Source organism: Cygnus atratus, chromosome 1 (assembly GCF_013377495.2).
Source record: "Cygnus atratus isolate AKBS03 ecotype Queensland, Australia chromosome 1, CAtr_DNAZoo_HiC_assembly, whole genome shotgun sequence".
NCBI classification, from domain to species: domain Eukaryota; kingdom Metazoa; phylum Chordata; class Aves; order Anseriformes; family Anatidae; genus Cygnus; species Cygnus atratus.
Window position 1 is genome coordinate 120793102 of NC_066362.1, and position 15136 is coordinate 120808237.

General features: G+C 38.2%; 1 protein-coding gene across 1 annotated transcript in view; it reads left to right on the plus strand.

Moving 5' to 3' along the window:
* DMD (dystrophin) overlaps window positions 1-15136 on the plus strand; it is a 1075555-nt gene that overhangs the window by 100832 nt on the left and 959587 nt on the right.

The following is a 15136-nucleotide window of genomic DNA, read 5'->3' on the forward strand; positions in this document are numbered from 1 at the left end:
AAATTAATTCACCTTCAGTTTTTCATCTCTGTATTCACTGTGCAGTGTAAGCCACTGCACAAAAATGTTAATACCTGGAATGCTTTTGGCAGTAATAATTTATTCTGTAAAGCAACATCTATTCTAAACTCTTAAAACTTGTAAACTACTTACATTTCTTACAAAGTTAGCAGTAAATCAAGCCAACTTTTGTGTATTTTTCTCTTCTACTCTCACTTCAGTCCTACTAACTGCATGTTACTTAGAAAATTGCTAAGTATAGAAACATTTTAAAAGATATAAAGGTCTACGAAAAATATAACGTTCGAGAAAGCTATTAAGCTTTACATATTGATACTGTGCTATAATTGCCCCCACCCCCTTTTTTTTGTCTTAGCATTAGTATTATACTTGCTGCAGTCTACCAAGACTTTAATCCTCACTTATGACATTTAGTAATCCAGCAACGTGCATTGTTTCAAGCTATGGAACTGCTTTTTCACTCTTTCTAACTAGGATAGTGACTTATTTGCCAAATATCTGTGAAATAGGAAAAGTAATTTTTCGACCTTTACAGAAAATACCGTATCTTTTTAACCCAAAATATAGAGCATGTTTTAGCTAAGCCCTAAAATTCCATGAGAGTGCTGTGGGGAAGGTCTCAATGTTGTAGTATATAGAAAAGTAGATGTACATTTTTTCTACTTTGAAATAATAGAACTTACTGTTCTCCTTAAATCAGGGGCATTTAAATAAATCAACACCTAAAAGGAGGAAAAAGTAAGTTAACTGTTTCTGTTTTCTAGACTATAAACATTTTCAATTTCTAAAATACTTAAGTTCTGATGATAAGCTGTCCTATGTGTTGATTATATTTAAATAATATAATATTTTATAAGCATCACTTAAGTCGTACTCGTATTTTGCATGAGTTTCATGTGGTAAAAACCAAATGACTGAAAAAATGTTTCAAAAAGCATAGCAAAGAACGTTAAACTAATAAAAATAAGCATAGCTAATGTGTTTTTCTTTGGATGATTATTCACTATTCATAGTGAATCAGAAAATCTCAACTATCCATCTAATTGTCTGGAAAGATTTAAAAGTATCATACCTTACGGTTTTATCTCACAGCATTAATGCACGTATATAGAGACAATAAGGAAACACTAAGTCATAGTTCCATGTTGCGTAATAACAGTTTTTACTAAGAGCATAATTCCCTAATTTTTTTCTTGATGATACTGTAAGCCACATCATATTTCTTAAATTTTGTGTTTATACTGCTTCTGTGTCCTGCTCCTTTCCCTGCCCCAATGAGTTGTTCTTTCGATATATTTGCTGTTAGCACTGTAAATTATTTTCTCATGACCACACCTATCTTTATGGGGAAGTGGGAGATGATAATTAAATTCTTTCTATGGAATAAGCTACTAGACAGGCTCACTTTGTTCAGTCCAGATGTTCAGTCTGCTTTTCTGGGTAGTTTCTTATCTGTAAGAGCTAATTAGTGGCAAATACGTACATTTTATTCTATTACAGAATATTTGCATGCCCAATTATGAGAACAAACAACTTAGAAGTTATCTGTGTTTTTTTTCATATCTTTAAGTGTTCTGTTTATGTTTTGTTTGAACAGAAAAAAAAATGAAAGAGGAGGAGTTTTTCCACACAGTGGACTCTTCAGATATTACATTAATTAGTTTGTGAATATACAGTTTTCCATATTAAAGTTTTTTTTTTCTCCATTCTAGTCTAAACTATGAATGGAGAAAAATGTTCAAGACTGGAGTACACTCTAGTTCCTTTTTTACTTGCAAATTAAAACAAAAATGAAGAAAATTTTGAATGCGACAGTCATGTCAATTTGGCTTTTGTAGTTTTTTTGTTTGTTTGTTTGTTTGTTTTAGAAATCCTCATCATGTTATTTTATTGCTTCAGCTGCCTGCTGCCTGATTTTCTACTTCATATGAATGGCAGTATTTTTAATTTTGAAAACTAGTATTTGGTTATAAACTCCCTGAATTCTGCTGTGATGTAAATGGAGCCTGAATGTCATAGAAGCATTGTTTTTGATGGCTAATTAGATATTTAACCTCCCTGTGTCATTGTCATCAAGCTGATGATCCTGATGAAGAATGCCTGCCAATCAGTGATGTAGAAATACCAAAATAACATAGATATTATTTGTGTGATTGCTAAATTAGTGGTTAGGCATTGCAGTTATTAGTAGAATAGCCAGTTCATTCCTCACTTTTCAAAATTCTCAAATATATACTATTTTTTCTGGTTCTTGTGTTGGTCAAAGAGAACTCCTTTTGTGAGTTAAGTAAAAGGATCTTAGTATTCAAAGAGGAGTAAAATATAGAAGTCAAATCCTCATCTGCACTGAATTGGCCTAAAGGTCCATCTAACAATAATGTCAAACAAGAATCATTTTCACGATTGATAATACTTCTCAGCTTCTCAATATCAGTAGTTAGTTGGTTCTGAAGCTAAGGACTGCCTCAGGACAATTGTATTCAGATCCATTTGAACACCTTTTTGCCATTAATTTTTATAAATCCTCTTTAATACTCATACACTTTTGGCCTGAGGATTTTGTATGTTCAAGAGTTCTTCAGTGCAAGGGTGAACCATGCAGAGAAATTACAACCAGATTCAAATGTTGGTGTGTGAAAACCCAAAAGAAGATAAGGGGTATGCAAGGAAGGTATATTACTAACAAATTTCAGAGGAGTTTTGAAAAAAAAAAAAAAAAAGATTCAATTTGGGCAGAGAGAGGGAAAATATGTATGATAGACATGGTGAACTGTTTTGGGGAATAGTGTTTAGTGCTGTCTGAACTTGCTCCTTTGTTAATATTGCACATGCTTGTGAACTGATGTTGTAGGTGGACTAATTTTGTTTCCTTGCTTTCTGTGATTGTGTGGTTATTCAGACGCATACTCAATGCATAGGGTAGCTTTATGCAGCTTGATACAGCTGTTTGAAATTACGGAATTGAAGCTATAGAGAATTGGGAAATAATAAAGTTATAACCGTGAAGTACAAAACACGTACAGAATTTACTTTCTGTACTGTTTACTTTTTAACTATTCTGAAGTTTGTTTTGTCAGTGTCGTACTTAAGATAGTCTAGTAGCTAGTATGTAATGATCTCAGCCTCCTGGGTGAGATGTAATCAATAGTTTTTGCAGATGAATGCTCATTTCCTCTCCCTTTCCTCTCCCATTAAGCTATCTATGTATTTTCACATTTGCCTAACATATTTGGATTTCTATTTAAAATATGACTTCTGGCACATTCCTACTGAGAAGCTGCTGCATTAGACTGATCGCTGGAAGAAGTTACTGAATGGAATATAAATGCAGTTTAGAAAGCATTAGGTCCCCTACTTGTGTATATAATTCTGGTTGCTGCAAAACAAAACCCTTGTCAAACCTTGTCAAATAAATACTTTATAGAAAATTGAGTTATTTATTATGTACATTTACTTTTTTTTTTTGTTGAAACGTTTATTTGAAACTTACCAGAGATATGAAAACTCCATAACAAAATAAATATACTTTTTCTCTCTACTTTTTTTCTTAATTATATCTTCTTATTCATGTTAGAAATTGCAAAAATGTCCAGGTTAACTTGGAAAGCATCCACACTAGAAGGAAACTTAGATTTTAGTAAGTTTGCTCATTAAATCCTAATCTATTTCCAAGTTTAAGTTCAAAAAGTTGGGACTGGGTCGGGTTTTTTGGGGCAGGGGGTACAGAGGAGGCTGCCTACCTTTGGCATGTGTTTTTCCTTCCTTCCCTCCCTCTGCAGAATTTTGTTTTCTACTGTGTACAGCTCTGAATGTTTTCAGTTGGTCTTTTTTAGAGTCTTCTGAGATAGGAGGCAAAACTGAAGTTCCAATAGCTATTCACTTCTGTTTCTCTGTTGGGGTTGATGTGATCACAATATCTATGTGGTTTGATTGGATGTACGCAAGTCAATGGGGCCGGATGGGATCCACCCGAGGGTACTGAGAGAACTGGCGGAGGAGCTGGCCAAGCTGCTTTCCATTATTTATCAGCAGTCCGGGCTATCAGGGGAGGTTCCAGTTGACTGGCGGCTAGCAAATGTGACGCCCATCTACAAGAAGGGCCGGAGGGTAGACCCGGGGAACTATAGGCCTGTTAGTTTGACCTCAGTGCCAGGGAAGCTCATGGAGCAGATTATCTTGAGGGTCATCACGGGGCACTTGCAGGGTAACCAGACGATCAGGCCCAGTCAGCATGGGTTTATGAAGGGCAGGTCCTGCTTGACGAACCTGATCTCCTTCTATGACAAAGTGACGTGCTTGGTGGGTGAGGGAAAGGCTGTGGATGTGGTCTACCTTGACTTCAGTAAGGCTTTTGACACCGTTTCCCACAACATTCTCCTCAAGAAACTGGCTGCTCGTGGCTTGGACTGGCGTACGCTTCGTTGGGTTAAAAACTGGCTGGATAGCCGGGCCCAGAGAGTTGTGGTGAATGGGGTCAAATCCAGTTGGAGGCCGGTCACTAGTGGAGTCCCCCAGGGCTCAGTACTGGGTCCAGTCCTCTTTAATATCTTTATCGATGATCTGGATGAGGGCGTCCAGTGCACCCTCAGTAAGTTTGCAGACGGCACCAAGTTAGGTGCATGTGTCAATCTGCTCGAGGGTAGGAAGGCTCTGCAGGAGGATCTGGATAGGCTGGACCGACAGGCTGAGGTCAACTGTATGAAGTTCAACAAGGCCAAGTGCCGGGTCCTGCACCTGGGGCACAACATCCCCAGGCAGCGCTACAGGCTGGGAGATGAGTGGTTGGAAAGCTGCCTGGCAGAGAAGGACCTGGGAGTACTGGTTGATAGTCAGCTGAATATGAGCCAGCAGTGTGCTCAGGTGGCCAAGAAGGCCAACATCCTGGCTTGCATAAGAAGCAGCGTGGCCAGCAGGTCTAGGGAAGTGATTGTCCCCCTGTACTCGGCTCTGGTGAGGCCGCACCTCGAGTACTGTGTTCAGTTTTGGGCCCCTTGCTACAAGAAGGACGTCGAGGTGCTCGAGCAAGTCCAGAGGAGGGCAATGAGGCTGGTTTGGGGTCTGGAGAACAAGTCTTACGAGGAGCGGCTGAAGGAGCTGGGCTTGTTCAGCCTGGAGAAGAGGAGGCTCAGGGGCGACCTTATCGCTCTCTACAGTTACCTTAAAGGAGGCTGTAGCGAGGTAGGGGTTGATCTATTCTCCCATGTGCCTGGTGACAGGACAAGGGGGAATGGGCTAAAGTTGTGCCAGGGCAGGTTAAGGTTGGATATTAGGAGGAACTTCTTTACTGAAAGGGTTGTTAGGCATTGGAATGGGCTGCCCAGGGAAGTGGTTGAGTCACCATCCCTGGAGGTCTTTAAGAGACATTTAGATGTAGAGCTTAGTGATATGGTTTAGTGGAGGATTTGTTAGTGTTAGGTCAGAAGTTGGACTAGATGATCTTGGAGGTCTCTTCCAACCTAGACGATTCTGTGATTCTGTGTGATTCTGCAATTGAGGTGCCTCTAGAAGGTATTAGACAACAAAGAAAATAACTGTTCTTTACTGTTGCTAAAACATTGGAATAGAATAACAATATGCTACTTGAATGTAGTTTATGATGTTGTGAAGTGTCATGCTTGCTTTGAGTTGCCTGGACTGGAAAAGAACAACTAAAAATAATGACAAATAGATGTTTTTCTTCTTCTATACCGAATCTATATTAAGGAGATGCAGCTCCTCTCTGTAGAGCTTGAGACAACATTAAATTGAAATAAAAATCAATATTTATAATAGGTAACTGTCATAGCATCAATACTATACTTCTTAATCTTCACTTAATGTTACAGATATTAAATCATTCACTTCAGGCAGTTCTGAATGATAGATGAAATAAAAAGTCCCTGATCAATGCACAGAACACATACAGGTGGCAAATGCTGTAGATATATCTAAAATGTTCATGTCTGATACGGTCAGAAAAATCATAGTTTCCGTTCGGAAGGGAGGAGATCTGCATGAATTAAAAAAAATATATGGATATTGCAAATACGTGACTTTCTCTCAGAATGACCACTTAAAAAGATGAACAGTTCTCATCTTAAACCAGACTTTAACCACTATTTCACTAGTGCTTCAAATATCCTCAAGTGGGTTAATAATTTCTCAATGTTACAAAATCAATCAACATTTTTAAATTATCATACCTCATATATTAGCTGATCTCATCAGTCTCACATCCTGATCAACAACGAACTTCAGTTAAAAAATTCAGATAATACTATGAAGTTCAATATGGACCAGATATTTTCCTAGTTCCACTGATTGTCTTTGACAGGCCAAAGTTAAAGCAATGCTATGACTTTTCAAAGACAGACACTTAGGCCATTTTGTCTTTTGTCTTTTGCTTTTAATATTCCTTCATATACTACTACTTGGATCGCATGGTTACTTAAAAAGTAAAAATAAAAATAAATCCTAACTGATGTATTCCTAGGTCGGTGTTATAAAGCAATTTTCCTTGTCAATGCAATTCACATTTCTGGGTGTTGTCCTAACTATTATGAGGAGATAGTTTGAGGAATACAAGATGATTCAGACAACGTTTTATGATTTTGTTGTACTACATTTCTCAGTAGAAAAAATATTTTTACCTTTATTTTACCTGGGTAGCTCCCAGCTACCTTTCCCCCTCCTACACCAGCATGGGAAGAGGGCTCAATATAGTGAATTATACATCTTTCTTCCTTTCTATTTCTATCTTTGTTCCTTTTATTTTTGTCCATTCTTTCTACTCAACAATCCAAATACAACATTAGGATGTTGCTCTTTATCCCTGTGTGTGGATGAACTCAGTGCATTACACCAGAATTGAGGTTCAACAGATGCCTGATGCACTAACACCAGGTAGATGGGTTTAGGAGAGGATTCCTTAGTAGTTTCAGTTAGTTCCTGTATTGCAGAATTCTAAGATGTTTAATAATACTTAGCAAAGTATGTTGTTCCAGTGTTATTGTAGTAGTTAAAATGTTCATAAGTGGGACGTATGGCTGACTGCCTAAACAGAAATGCGTACGTTGTAGGCTGCCTACTTCTGACAGCAGTACTTGACACACAGATATTGGACTGGAAACCAATGCCATGCACTGTATACCTTTGATCAAAAAGGGTGGTGTGTCACCTAAAGAGCTTCTCTTGTCTACAGTGACATAATTTCTACAGCTTATGATGCCTGTTACATATAACGATATTTTTTTTTTCCTCACTGGATTCTGGGGAAAAAAAGGGTTGGAACTACTGGTGGCTCTGGACACGTTGCTGAATTCCAGCTTAAATACATTTAGTCTTAAAAATAATGTAAAATACATTTTCTTTATGATGATGGTCACCATGTTCCTGATGAAGAGTAAAACTGATTTCTATATTGTATTCTCATTTTTCAATATTGATTTCCTTTTATGATAAGATCACCTACCTAGTCAATCAAGGGAAACCAGCTGATGTGATCTTTTTGGACTTCAGCAAAGCTTTTGACACGGTTTCCCATAGGATCCTACTGGACAAAATGTCCAGCATACAGCTAAACAAAAACATCATACAATGGGTGAGCAATTGGCTGATGGGCAGGGCTCAAAAGGTTGTGGTAAATGGGGCCACTTCTGGCTGGCAGATGGTCACTAGTGGAGTCCCTCAAGGCTCCATTTTAGGGCCAGTCCTCTTCAATGTTTTTATAAATGATTTGGATGTAGGACTAGAAGGTGTTTTAAGCAAATTTGCCGACAACACCAAACCTGGAGGAGTTGTGGACTCAGATGAACGTGGAAAGGCCTTGCAGAGAGATCTGGACAGATTGGAGAGCTGGGCAATCACCAACCACATGAAGTTTAACAAAAGCAAGTGCCGGGTCCTGCACCTGGGACGGGACAACCCTGGCTATACGTACAGACTGGCTGATAAGACGCTGGAGAGCAGCCCCACAGAGAGGGATCTGGGGATTGTGGTTGACAGCAAGTTGAATATGAACCAGCAGTGTGCCCTGGCAGCCAGGAGGGCCAACCGTATCCTAGGGTGCATCAAGCATGGCATTGCTAGTCAGTTGAGGGAAGTGATTGTCCCGCTCTACTCTGCGCTGGTGTGTCCTGACCTCGAGTACTGTGTGCAGTTCTGGGCACCACAGTTTGAAAAGGACATTAAACTGTTGGAGAGTGTCGAGAGGAGGGTGACGAAGATGGTGAAGGGCCTAGAGGAGAAGACATATGAGGAGTGTCTGAGGTCACTGGGCCTGTTCAGCCTGGAGAAGAGGAGGCTGAGGGACCTCATCACAGTCTACAACTTCCTTGCGAGAGGGAGTGGAGAGGCAGATGACCTATTCTCTGTAATCACCAGTGACAGGACCCCTGGGAACGGTGTGAAGCTGAGGCAGGGGAAGTTTAGGCTGGACATCAGGAAGAGGTTCTTCACCGAGAGGGTGGTTGCACACTGGAACAGGCTCCCCAGTGAAGTAGTCACTGCACCAAGCCTGTCTGAATTTAAGAAGGGATTGGACTGTGCACTTAGTCACATGGTCTAAACTTTGGGCAGACCTGTGCAGTGCCAGGAGTTGGACTTGATGATCCTTATGGGTCCCTTCCAACTCAGGATATTCTATGATTCTATGAATAAATTGGTAACAAACAAACAAAAACCAAACAACACAGTTCTTTTTTTTTTTTTTTCTTTGTCTTAGGGGCTGAGTAGCCAATTCCTAACTAAAGCTATTAAATGAAAAATGAGAAGCTTCAAAAAGAGACAGGAGGAAGAACTACTTACCGTCTGTAGTCAATATTCTGGCTGTTTGCAAAGTGTTAGCTGTCTAGAAATTCAATGACTTTCAAGGACGCTTGATATTGTAGGGGTTGTTTGGGAGGCACATTTAACGTGCTTTGTAATCTGAGATTTCTATCAAGTGCTGATATTTAGACTTTTATCTAATTTAAGACTTTTATCTAATTTGTACTATCCTCCACTTCAGTGAAATAGTAGCAGTTTTCCTAAATGCGGGGCAATGCAAGACAAGCATATTTAGTATACCAATTTACCCTATCGTGTACTTTTGAAAATTTAAGCTTTTTCACAGAAACTTATACAACCGACATTACCAATGGTATAAAGTATCTGTGAAATTGGAAGAGTTTTAGAGGAATTAAATTCTGTTCTATTGGGTTGTGGAGTTTTTTTTGTTTGTTTGAGTGGTTCTCCAATTGATCAAAATCAGTAAGGGTTTACAAAATGCTTTATCTTACTCTTTGAATGTCTTTTATTTTCTCCTTTGAGAGGGGGATGTTTGGGGACGGTGAGAACAATCTAAGAGACCTAACAACAAGATCTATAATAGCATAACTTTGATTTAGACATTCATCATTACTTTGGCTACTTCAAATAATGTTGAAATAAGAGTGGAAAACACTTATCACTTACGTTTAATTTATACAGCTGTCCTAAGAAGCATGGTTTCTTTTCTTTCAGAGCTTTGCAAATGGTATACAATAAGGTGAAGCCTAAATGGGGACAGTAAATGTTATCAGCTTTGCTTCACTGTAAGAATAAGGTGTGTGTATTGTAAACAATTGCATATTAACACCTTGGTCTCATTAATAACAAACTTCTCTGATACATGTTTCAGTGGCAGCCTATACTAATTGACTCAGACACTAATTGGGTCAGATGAAAGAAAGTAGACAGCAGACACTCAAGCGGAGTAGAACAGACTGTTCTCTAATTGCTTTTGACAGAGGAACAAAAAAGGAGCTTGAAATATTGCAGACTAACGTTAGCCACCACTGTGTATTTAATGTGGTTTTTTGTAAAGAATATTTTAATACTAACTGAAACAAATGTTGGTCCTGCATGTGTTATTAACCCCTTTTCCCATATCTCTGTTCCGCATGTATGTGACATGAATTTTGACAGCCTGTGACTATGTAAAGCATGTCTGATTTATTTTTTTTAGGAGCAAATCAGAAAATCTGTGAGAAAATACATAAAAATCCAAATGCTTCTGAGCTTTGCAACTATGTATCACTAGGTGGCATTTGCTAAAAAAAGTACAGTAGTTTTATTTTTACATAGAAAACAGTTTGTGTGAAATCACTAGGTCCTACTGTCATATTTTAGATTCTGATGACCTCTTATAAATCCCGATGCTTCATTCAGCTTCATTTGTTGTGAGCTGACACAGTCTATCATTCAGAAAGTTGGTGGGCCTTTATTTTCTCATTTTGATGTATGCTGCTCATGAATAAATCTTGCTACCCTTGGTCTTGTGTCCTTTACTGTTTGCATTTGAACAAAAATAGAAACCTTGAATATAAACATTTCCAGATAAGGAATGACATCAGTCTAAGATTACTCAATTATCTACTGTTTTCTGAACAACAACAACAAAAACGTATTTTATTAAATGAATATTGTGAATAGGAAAGCTGTGCATAATTTTAGCTAGTTATATAATCTTGAATTTTTTTTAATTCTTCTCTTCTGTTACAATAATACTCCCACGCAGTGCCCCTGTCACAGCTCAGTCTGGGGTTGCCTGCTGATCAACTAAATGGTGATATCTGCCCTCTCAAGTTTAAAAAACACAAATAAAACTACCTCCCCAAAAAACAAACAAACAAAAAAACAGGAACAAACAAACAAAAAAACCAACCCAACAAAAACAAACAAACAAAAAAACCCTACAGCCCCCATGTTCTAGCAAGCAACACTCACTGCTTGCCCCAGCTCCATTATGGCAGTTTCGGCCTCACATTTTCTCTAACAATTTTCCTGGCTAAAAAGCATAAGGGCTAGAGCCATTTAAAGTTTGTCAAAAACATGTTTCTTAGTTTGTGGTAGTTTTGTGACATTGCTGAAATACATGAACTGCCAACGCTGCTGTTTTCTCGTACATAACTTCTCATCCGTATCTGACATACATTTATAGTTTTGGGGTTAGCTTAGAGCAGGCCTGGTGACATTAGCCATGCTGAGGGAGGTTGCTTTTATTCTGAATTAGTTTCAGTAATTCTTACATGATTGATACAGAGGATTAATAACATTTATTATATGTTGTCACTAGATTTGCAGTATACACAAAGCAATTTTATTTGGCATTACCTGATGAGGATTTCATGGTGCTGGCTGCATGTGAGGGCCCTCATAGCGGTTGCTATTGCCATGCGACCTGACTGGGCTGATCAAACCATCCTAGCTGGGCAGTCTTTCCTTCAGAGGAGCAACCTATGAAAATGGGTATGTGCTCTGGGGTGGAAAAGTATGTATCTGATACGGATCCCTTCCTTCTTTCTTTTGCTAACAATTCCAGTTTTCTCTGGGAAAGGACAAAAATGGGTTAAAAATAAGAACAGCTGAAACCAGAGCTAATGCATCCAAGCCTTATTTAATCTGTTTGTCATGTCTAGTTATTCCTTCAAGGATGTTAAACCGGTTGTTCGTAAACATCTGTTAGGTTCTACCCTTTTGTCCAAGGGGAACCCATTGGCCACAGTTTGGCTGAACATCAATGTTTGCTTCCTTCCTGTGAGCTGCCAACTGACTCACGAGCGAGTCCTCAGCTGCCTCTGGGAGATGAGGGCCTGTGCTTGAAAATTTGAGCTGTGGCCTCATAAATGGGTTTTAGGTATAATAACAGTAATACGACACAGCAAACTGCATACCTGTTGATTTTATACTAGCTAACATCACATGATTTGTCAGGATTTGTGCTTCCCTAATCTGTAAGAACAAATAGAAATTAAGCTTTCTATCCACGATAATCCATCAAAATAGAAATAACAAGGTATTACCCCAGATATATTCATTTGGCAAGATGAAGTTAGTATCTATCAAGTGCCTTCACTTTCACTTTTCTTTCACTTTTGGTAACATTGGTAACCTTCCCCAGATTTTCTAAAGTGATTTTTTAATGATTTTTGTATAGTTTATAGCAGTAAATGGACTTATCCTGCAAGCGCCTTTTGTTGCTTTGAACAAAAAAAAAAATGCTTTTAGATCATCTTTATTGGATTTTTTTCAAGGTATTCAGATGTACTGGCAATGTGACTTCATTGTTGTCTGACTAGCAAGAAGTTGGTAATATGATTAAATCAGATGCTATTCTGAAAGTTCCAGCAAACTACAGTGGTTTCATTTGGTACTAGCACTTCTAACCATTGTGGGATCTGAGCAAAAGCAAGTATGTGACCTCATTTTAAAGGTATGAGGTATCATCTACGGTGTTTTATCATAATGATGGTGTGATGCTAAAATAGCATGTGGCTATTTTATGTGGCTATAAAATAGCATTAGGCCTAGTTTTCATTTGTCAATATATGTATGTGACACTGAAGAAGAGAAAACAAAGGGGATACTGCTCATACAAAGATGAATATTCAAATGAATAATTACATATTTCCGCATAAATATAATTTAAGTCATAAACTGAACCACACCACTGTTTAGCACCAGCTTCTCAGACAGAGAGGGATAGATTTGTTCTTTAATTTTGGGAACTTAAGTTGCATCTTAGCAGTGATGTCCCTTTGGGGAAAACTTCCTGGATCCAAAATCATTGCTGGTTAGAAAAGACTAAAAGGAAGCCAACAAACAGAACAAGCAAAGCTTGTGTTTACACATGCTTCTTCCCCATACTTTGTTTTTTCTTTCTTCCCCCAAACCAGAGAGAAGGTGTCTACCAGTGTCTCTTTCTCTCCCTTTGTCATCCACCGCACCCCACTCCTTCCCCCTTTTGGTGTTTTCTGTCCTTGCCTACCACAATGGAACTCCATTATGTTCTCTCTCCTTTCTTGTTCTTGCTCTTTTTCTACCCCATAACTTCTGTACCAGTCTTCAAAAGCACTCTGCAATTTTTCCCTCAATAACTAGTTGGACAAAGTTAGGTCAGAGGAATGAGAACCTTCTAGCAATGGTTGTAATGCCTTAAAGAATTAAAAAATGAGAAGAGTCAATCACTTTTCCCTTAGCATTTATAATGACAGAACAGCTCCAGCTAACAATGAAATGAGAAAAATACATCTCTCTCAGGCTGGGGTTCAATCTAGGCCTGTAGTACCAGTAGAAATCCAGTAGGTTCGGTCTTACAGCTGTTCTCCCTTCTCTCCCCTAAGCAGCAAATGAACTCCATCCCTGAACTCCTGTATCTGAGGAAGGGAAGGGGAAGCAGAATTGAGATTAAATATTTTCAGTATAGTAATACTCCTGCTCCTTTCCTGAATTTGCCTTGAATCTTTACCAAATGTCCGCATAAAATGTTGCTATACTATTTCTGGAAAGATTGAGTTGTACTTTTTTTTTTTTTTTTGTATATATTAATGAGGGCTTTCTGAATGCTGAAGTCTGCCATTTGTGCTGAGCTTTTGAATAGGTTCATCAGTGTTTTGAGAAGCCTGAAATGGTCTGATTATGGTGATTTCTCTTGGGTTCCACAGTAAAATCTCCAGGGTAGCATAGGGAACAGAGAGCCTTAACAGTACTCAGATAAAGTTAACACACTTCTCATCAGTATATTTATGACAGATGGACAATGAATTGCATGTTATATATTGCCTTACATAAGCAATAGACAAAATCATTGGCTGTCTGTCAAAGCAGTCTACTGTATTTCCTGTCAGCTTGTGAATGTCTTGGATGACCTCAATGACTAAAAATCAAAGCTAGGCCACTCAAATAGCATTCAGTCATTGTATTACATTGATTTCTTCTTTCCCCCTCAGATAAGCAAGAATGGGAAAGGAACATTTCTCAGCAGTTGTAGTTACTGGCAGAGCATTGTAATAATGTGTTGGAAATCTCTAAGAATAGTGAGTCGATGGAGCCAGAGTATCAATGATGTGACTGTCTGTGGCCTCTTTTGTTCCCACCATTTGTTCTTTTGTTCCCACCTTTTTGCTCCCACCATTGCTGGTACCCACTCCCACTCACTGAAGAAAATCCTGGCCTTTTCTAAATCTGCATTGTTTGGCTGCTAGAAAATCAAATAGTAATTTTGATGGTTTTATTCTCTACAGTGTAGTGTTCAGATGAACTGGCAGTTGTCATGAATGAAAAAATTGACACTTGCCTTAACACCATTGTTTCAAAGTTTCCAGTCCTTATATGGGAAAAATCCTCCTTCTTTCTCTGTGCCTAACAGTGAAAGTTTCTTTCCCCCTTCTCCAGGTTTTCTGTGGAGAATGGCTTACATTGTAAAAATGGAATCATATAGTTACATATATACTGTAAGTGTTGGAAATTTAGTTCATATAAAATCCTCTTGGTATTTGTCAGCCCGCATTATTAAAATCTATTGCTTATGTATTAATACTGCTGTTTGCTTTCAGAATAGTCTTTATAATATACTAGTTTTTTGTTTTGTTTTTTATTCCTGTTGTCATTTTTTATTTAATATGTTAGGTGGTATTTGGGATGAGGTTTGTTTTGGGAAAAGTAAGTGTAGCTTTACTAAGGGATGACAACATACTTTTGGTGGAAAATAAAAGAAAATTTCATTTGAGTAATGAGTTGCAAACATGAAATACTTCAGTAAGTATCTAGGAATGTTTTCTGGTATCCACTGTCCATTAATAATAGCACTTTTATTCTGCTGAATCCTGATTGCATGTTCTTAAGCATTCTTCAGTGTACCACTTGTATCTATTAGCCTTGTCACCTGATTAGATCTTTAAAATGGCCTTTGTGAGATGATTAGCTCCATTAATACTTAACTTTCTTTCCTAGCCATAATTTTCTGTGAACTCTAGCCTGGAATAATACTTTTAAAGTCAAATACACAGTTAACAAATTCAAGAGGTTTGTGTTTGCAGTTGCAAAGCTGGATGCTTATCCTACCAGAAATACATCAGAACCATAATATCCATTTGTGGATGAGTTCTAGTTAAAACAAGGTCAAGTAGTAATAGATAATAGTGCATGAAAATCAGATAAGTCTCAGAGGTCAGTACCTTTATTTTTCCTGACATTACAGAAGCCTTTCTATAGACCTCAGCGGGTTTGTTATCTGAGTTTGTAACCTTCAGAAAGGAGGTTAAGCCTATTCCCTTCCAGTCAACACCCAGAATTTTGAGAAAACTATATTTTTGCTCTGGGAAGCGACAGCAGTATT